Source organism: Helianthus annuus, chromosome 1 (genome assembly GCF_002127325.2).
Source record: "Helianthus annuus cultivar XRQ/B chromosome 1, HanXRQr2.0-SUNRISE, whole genome shotgun sequence".
Taxonomy (NCBI): Eukaryota; Viridiplantae; Streptophyta; class Magnoliopsida; order Asterales; family Asteraceae; genus Helianthus; species Helianthus annuus.
In genome coordinates, this window is record NC_035433.2 from 46,320,339 (window position 1) to 46,328,842 (window position 8,504).

The following is an 8,504-nucleotide window of genomic DNA, read 5'->3' on the forward strand; positions in this document are numbered from 1 at the left end:
CTGAATCGTACTACTCCTTTCCAAGGAGAAACTTTCAAAAGTACCTTGTCTCCGACTTGAAACTCTAGCGGCTTGCGGCGATTGTCTGCATAGCTTTTCTGACGATCTCGAGCCGTTTTCAGTCTTTCTTTGATTTGAGTTATCTTGTCAGTGGTTTCTTGCACAATTTCAGGACCTGATAATTGACTTTCTCCTATTTCTGCCCAACAGACTGGAGTTCTACATTTACGTCCGTACAGTGCTTCGAATGGGGCAGCTTCAATGCCTGAATGATAACTATTGTTATAGGAGAATTCAATTAAGGGTAGATGGTTATCCCAGTTACCACCAAAATCGATTACACATGCTCGGAGCATGTCTTCTAGAGTTTGTATCGTCCTTTCACTTTGTCCGTCTGTTTGTGGATGATATGCAGTACTTAAATTTAGTCGAGTTCCCATTGCTTCCTGAAAACTAGTCCAGAAATGGGAAGTGAAACGACTATCCCTATCTGATACAATGGAGAGCGGAACTCCATGTAAGGATACTACTTCGTCTACGTACAACTTGGCTAACCTTTCCATGCTAAAGGTTTCTTTCATGGGTAGAAAATGAGCTGATTTGGTTAATCGATCTACAATTACCCAAATTGCATCATTACCTTTTCTGGTTTTGGGTAACTTAGAAACAAAATCCATTGTTATGAGTTCCCATTTCCATACAGGCATTTCTAACGTTTGTAGTAGTCTGGAAGGTTTCTGATGTTCTGATTTTACTTGCGAACAAGTAAGACACTTAGATACATATTTAGCTATGTCCTTTTTCATACCTATCCACCAGAAATTATTTCTTAAATATTGGTACATTTTGTTATTTCCTGGATGTATGGTATATCTAGATTTATGAGCGTCTTCCAGAATCTTATCTCTTAATTCTCCCTGCTTAGGTGCCCAAATTCTTTTCTTATGGAATCTCCAAATTCCATCATTTCCTTGCTCTAACTCTTTTATTCGTCCTTTCATTCCTTCAGCATCGTCTTCGATTGCTGTTTCTTGAACTCTCTTTAATTGTTCCATTAAATCAAATTGCATATTTAATCTAAGAGCACGAATTCGCGCTTTTCATGATACTAACGACTTAGAGCATCAGCGACTATGTTTGCTTTTCCTTCGTGATATTGGATATCACAGTCGTAGTCGCTCAGGATTTCCATCCATCTTCTTTGCCTCATATTCAACTCTTTCTGCCCAAATATGTATTTTAAACTCTTGTGATCCGTATAGACTGTAAATTTACTACCATACAGATTTGTGTCTCCAAATCTTAAGGGCGAAAATTATTGATCCTAATTCTAAGTCATGAGTCGTATAATTTTCCTCGTGCTTCTTCAGTTGCCTGGAGGCATACGCAATTACCTTCTTGCGTTGCATTAACACACATCCTAATCCTAATTTTGAAGCATCACAATATAGTTCAAAATCTTCTGTTCCTTTTGGCAAGGCTAGAATTGGAGCATTTGTCAACCTTTGCTTTAATATCTTAAAAGCTTCTTCTTGTCTAGGTCCCCATTCAAACTTAACTGCTTTACAGGTTAGTTTAGTCAAGGGTACAACTATCTTAGAAAAATCCTTAATAAATCGTCTATAGTATCCAGCTAAGCCTAAAAAGCTTCTAATTTCCATAGCTGTTTGCGGAACCTTCCATTTGGTGATTGCTTCTATTTTAGAAGGATCTACGTGAATACCTTCGTGATTCACCATATGCCCTAAAAATTGCACTTCTTGCAGCCGGAATTCACACTTCGAGAATTTAGCATAAAGCTTTTCCTTTCTTAACAAAGTTATGAGTGCATGCAGGTGCTCACAATGTTCTTCCTGACTTTTGGAATAAATAAATATATAGTCGATGAAGACAATTACGAATTTATCCAAGTATGGTTTACAAATCCGATTCATCATGTCCATGAATGCTGCAGGAGCATTTGTTAGTCCGAAGGGCATAACTGTAAACTCATAATGAGCATACCTAGTTCTGAAAGCAGTTTTAGGTATGTCTTCCTTTTGTACTTTCAACTGATGGTATCCGGAGCGTAAGTCTTATCTTAGAAAAATACTTAGCTCCCTGGAGTTGATCAAAAAGATCATCAATCCTAGGTAATGGGTATCGATTCTTAATTGTAATCTTATTTAATTCCCTATAATCAATACACATTCTCATTGACCCATCTTTCTTTTTCACAAACAACATTGGTGCTCCCCAAGGGGATGAACTAGGTTGTATAAATCCTTTGCTTAGTAATTCATCTAGCTGCTTTTTCAATTCTAGCATTTCAGTGGGTGCTAGCCGGTAAAGTGTTTTGGCTATTGGTGTAGTTCTAGGAATTAGATGAATCCTAAACTCTACTTCCCTATCGGGTGGTAACCCAGATAATTCTAGTGGGAATACATCGGAGTATTCTGAGACTACTGGGATTTCCTTAAGTTCCTTACTTTTCATGTTAATGATTACTGAAATCATATACCCTACTTCTTGTTTTCTTGAATAACTGGCCAACTTCATTACTGAAATGAATTTCAGTGGCTTTTGTGGTTTATCTCCTGTGATTGAAATTATTTCTCCTGTAGGTGTATGAATTTCTATGGAATTTTTATCACAGAGAATTCTAGCATGGTTGGCTACTAACCAATCCATTCCTAACACCACATCGAATCCAGCTAACTTCATAGGTAATAGGTTTGCGGAAAATTTATGGCCTAAGAGTTCTATCTTTCCTTCTCGCCAAACCTTATCTATGTTAACAGAATTTCCATATGCCATTTCGACTGTAAAAATCTGCCTAAGTTTGGTCAATGGTATATTAAGAGCTTGGCAGAATGAAGTATTGATAAAACTTTGGTTTGCACCAGAGTCAAATAATACTTTTGCATACACGTTGTGAACCAGCAACGTACCAGCTAGTACATCGGGAATGAGTTCTGCTTCTTGAGTGGTCAACTGGAATGCTCTGGCATTTTTTTTAGCAGTTCCGTCGATCGTCTTAGCTTTGTTTTCTGCTGGTTTGACCAGTTTGGGGCATTTGGTTCTGAAATGCCCGGCTTCTCCACAGTTATAGCAGATCCTGGTCTCTTTCCTACAATCTTCTTCACGATGTCCTATAGCTTTGCAAAAGTTGCAAGTTTCATTGCATTTTCCAAAATGTTTCTTTCTGCAATTCTTGCAGAAAGGCAGAGTGGAAGATTGCCCGGTTCCTTTCTTCTTGAACTTGCTATTATTACCCATACGAAATCCTTGGGTAATTTTCTGAGCCAATTCCTTCTTCCGGTTTTCTTCTCTTGTACGTACCAGTTCGTCAGTTAGGGTGTTAGCTAGTTCTACCGCATCGTCTATAGTGCGAGGTCTCGCAGCTTTAACGATATTACGGATTTCGCCAAATCAATCCCCAAATATAACGGGAAATAAGCACCGGTTCTGGCGAAGCCAGAGTTGGTGCCACTCTCGCATACTCGAAGAATGTTGAAGTATATCCTCGACAGTCTACACCCACCATACGATGGCTCAGGAACTTATTTGCCATTTGTTCCTTTTCATATTTGGGACAGAATTTTCTTTCCATTAGCTGCTTAAATTCTTCCCAATTCATGGCATAAGCCATATTTCTTCCTTTGGCTTGAAGTACCGTATTCCACCATTCTATTGCCCCTTCTTTAAAAAGATGCGAAACATACATAACCTTGTCTTCTTCAGCACATTTACTTATCATAATTACTGCTTCGGTTTTCTCTAACCAACGTAGTGTCGCAGTCGCCCCTTTCATTGCCTGCAAATTCAGCTGGTTTACAAGCAAGAAATTCTTTGTAAGTGCAACCAGGCGTTGCAGCTTTTATTTTCTTAGGGAGTGGGGCCTGCCGTGGATCATTACCGTGATTAATATGGTTGTCGCCTCCGTTTATGCTATTACTGCGGTTATCTTCTTGAGTACGTTTACTAGGAATAATTTGTTGAGGTTCAACAGGTTTCTGGGCAGCAGCCAGGATTGCTGGAATAGCATTGGCTATCCCTTGAGCAACGATATTCTCGATATCTTGCCTGGTCATAAATTGATTTTCCTGATTTTGCTCAGATTGATTCACTTCATTAACTGGTTCATTACCATCATTTTCCATCTAGTAATTATTATAGGTGTAAATTATTAGTGTCATATAATTGATAATTAAATATAACAAAACAATTGCACATAATCACACCAACTTTTATAACACACATATAGCCAAAATTGTCGATTTCTCGACTTCCATTTTTATAGATTATATTAGGCATCCGTACACACTGTTATTTTACAAAAGTTTTATTTTTAAGTTATTTTACAGAGTTGTATTTTTATTATTACTGTTTATTATACAAACACAGCCTCCCAACCACACTATTCCTTTGTCAGCTGGCATTCTTAGAAGCGATGTTCCCTCTCGTCGTACTTCCAGGAGATTTGTTCTCCCACCTCCCGAATCCTATTCCCTGCACCTATCAGCTCCTCGCCAAAATGGCGGAGTTCAGCTAAATTTTCATTACTCATTGGTGGGTTTGGTATAGGTTCTGGGTCGAACTGAGGGAAAAAGGTATAAGGGTTATTAAGAAGGTTTTGAAACTGCCAGTCGTTAGTCCACCACTCGTCCATTTCTCCTAAAGGTTGGGTGTGGATTAGAGGGTCTGGAATAGCTGGTTCCAAATTCATTGGAAGTTGGGTTTCAGCAGGATAAGGGTAGAGATTGTTGGTGATAGGTCTAATGATATCACAGCTTGCCAATAGATGATCTAATTCCTCCTGAAATGGAAATTCTTCAGTTTGCTTAGAACTTTCCCCAATTTCTATTCCAGTTTGCCTAGAATTTTCCCCGATTTCTATCCCTGCCGGCCTAGAACTTTCTCCAATCTCGATCCATTTTCCTTTATCCATAGGATTCTCTATTTTGGGAATTTTCCTAGTTGCTGGTTTTCTCCTACGTACTTTCCTCCATCTTACATATCTTCTTCTTTTCTTAGGCTTTGATTTCTCCGGAGGTGGAGCTTGAAATTCCATAGGTTCCTCCACATCAGCAATGTAACCAGTAAAGTCTTTGGAAACTTCTATTGGTATGGGATAGAGATTGAGATTCTGAAGGGCTTCAGATAACTCTTTCATGCTGTTTAGCATATATGCAAAATGCACACAAAATGCTAAGTTAAAATTTTATAATAAATTTTCATAGATAAACATTTAAGTACTATTGCGTACCGTGTGATTATTTTAATACAAAGGACAACTGAAAGTTAAAACATACTAGGGTTTATTGTAACTTATTTATTTACTGGGTAAACTTTTCTTTAGAGCTTCTGGCTTGTAGATAATATAGGTGCTAATACTAGTTCAGGGTACTGATAGTTTTAAAGGTTGGTATTTACTGCTACCGTAGCTAACATATAAAGATCTGCCCATTTTTTATCTAATTTATCTTCCCATGGTGGATTATTGCCTATTTTCTGGGTTTCCTGATTAACCCTCACTTCCTTTGGTTGTGATTTCTTTCCTTTCTCGTGACTTTTCCTAATAATCAAACTTCTTTTATTAGGAGAGAGTGGCTTCTCAAACTGTGCTTTACGAACAAATATTCCTTCCCCAGTATCTATGGAGTGTTTTGAGGATGATGATCCTTTATCTTTTGGTGTATTATCTAATTGACGATAGATGTCCGAAAGTCTTTGTTTACCCATACTGTAAACAAATATTCAAATAATAAAACATATAATCACAAAATGGCAATCAGTAAAATTAAGTATTTTGCTGAATACTTAATTGGCTTAAATCAGTGGCTCTGATACCACCTTTTTCTGTCACGGCCCTAGCCCCGGTTTGACCCGGTCCAGAGCCGCGGAACAGGAACCCCATGGTATTTAATTGATGTGACAGCGGAAGACGTCATCAGGATCTTTTTAAACTTTGAAATGCTTGTTTTATTTATTCCATAATTCGGGATAAACCCTGTAATTTACAATAAAGTGATTTCACTGGGAAATCTTTATTTTACAAATCATGTTTCTTTATTTATATTGAGCCACTTCCTTAAGCTTGTAGTGCTTCACGGCACTTTTCCTGGATCACAACAGATCACCTGAAAAACATGTTTGAAAAAAGTTTTATCAGCGGGGAAATACTGAGTGAATCATTCTTTTTGTCTAAAATGATACTTTTGTTATAATTTACAGTATTAAGAGCGATTACAATGTTTATACATGTCAACCATATACCCACGGTATTTGTCACTCGACCACCTATTCTATCTCGTTGTCCAATGGTGTCTGTGACTATGGTCATATCACCCCTTGGCTAACCCGTTGTCCAATGGTGACGGATAACAAGTAATGTATACAAAACCCCACATACCGGCTGTAATGAAGACTACAAAGACTTAATCCCTGTAATTATAACTTTAAAAACAAACATGATTTTGAAAGCAAATTTGGTAAAAAGAGAATGACTCACATTGCAGATTTATGCGGGCAGAGTTTAGCCTACTGATTAGCCTGTTAACCTAATTTAAATAATAATGCACACGAACTAGGTTAGTAACTAATACAACATTTACGACAACTCACGAGATTAAACCCTCACAACAAATGACAAAGTGCAATACTTAAACATCCATCGAATTAACGACGAATGACAAAGTATAAACCCTAATTTGAGCAGCACTTAAACATTCGTCGGATAAATTCAATCGATCGGACATTGAATCGTAGCAGCGATCAAGTTAATACCCGGTATCGTAGCAGCACTTCGCTATTATGAAAGTAATTTTCGATTTTGAGCAGTGAGAATTCGTTTTTGAAAGTTTTCGTCGACACAGAATGAAAGCCTCATGCACAGGCTATATATAGCCTGAATTTGGGTTTTACGCGGCCCGCGTAAACCATACATAAATCTTACGCGGCCCGCGAGGCTGCCTAGTCTAGGCGTAGGTCTGGTTGGTCACTAGTAGGGTCACCAGGTAGTCAACACGTGGTCCCGGAACACTTATCCGGTCAAACATGAATTGACGCGGCCCGCGTAAGTTTCCCTTTATGGCTTACGCGGCCCGTCTGAAACCCTAAACGCTTATCTGACAAATTCCTAGTTGACGCGGCCCGCACAAGGCTATGCTCAACCTTTACGCGGCCCGCCTAAAACTTATTTTTCTTGTTTTCTTGGTTTTTCATGCACAGTAGGGTTTCAGGGGTCCGGGTTTGTATTTATGGGTTGTTTAGGGACATTTTTGAAGGTCCTTACACCAGCTGCCACATCAACCGCCACGTCATCAAAATTGCCATGTCAGCTGGCATGTCACCAAACAAAGTGCTACATCAAAAAAAACTAAATGGGTTAGGGTTCAGTTAGTTTGGGAATGCCAGAGGAAAATAAATTGAAAGTTGTGAGTGGTGTTGTAAAAAATCGAAAGTTGGGAGTGATATTGACCAACTAGTAAAAATTGAGGTTATTTAAATGCAATATCCCAATATTTTATTAACGAAATGGAGAACTAGCATGTATGGGGAAAAAGTTAATGTGTGAAATCAAAATATATATTGACTAGCCTAAGGACCCGTGTATTACACGGGTTGTTAATAGATAATATGTATTAATAATAGTTGTTTACATTAAATGTTATCACTATATACACATATTTAACAGATCGTGTAATAACTTTTTATTGACAATTATAACGTATATATCACAAATCGTTGAATATCTCTTTATACACCACATTAGTTGTTTTATCCGTAGGTTTTCCATTGTTGTCAAGTATGAGTATCTTCACACCATTTCTTGTTTTCACCCTTGATAAGGCAACATACAACTGACCATGAGAGAAGACTGGTTGTTTGAGGTACAAACCTACTCTTGAAAGAGATTGACCTTGACTTTTGTTGATGGTCATTGCAAAACATACGGCCAGTGGAAATTGTCTTCTTTGAAAAGAGAAAGGAATCTTTTTATCAGAAGGTATCAAGTTTAATCGAGGGATATATGTGCAAGTACCAATATTTGAACCAGATATTATCTCTGCTTCTATTACACGGTTGTGCAACTTCTTTACTTGTAGCCTTGTACCGTTGCACAATCCATTCCGTTGATCAATATTTCTTAATAACATGACTGGAACACCAACTTTAAGGACTAACCTATGATTAGGTAGGCCAGATATTTTAAGACCATTGAGCACATCTGGAGAGTAAAGTCTTTGTTGTGTAGAATTTACATCTTCAGACGGACAAAGACTGTCAGAGCTAAGATACTCTTTTTCTTCACCAGGAAACATTGCTAGCAACCTGTCATTAATCTCATGAACAACTTCATTTTTAGGTGCAAGTATGGCCTGGTCACTAAAATAGTTATGGGCGTCTACGTTTTCCAAGATTGATGGATAAACAAAATCAATTAAACTTCCAATTGGATCAGATGGATCAGTAATCAAAAGATCTCGTGGTATTTCAATAGTTGCTTCTCCATCATTTGG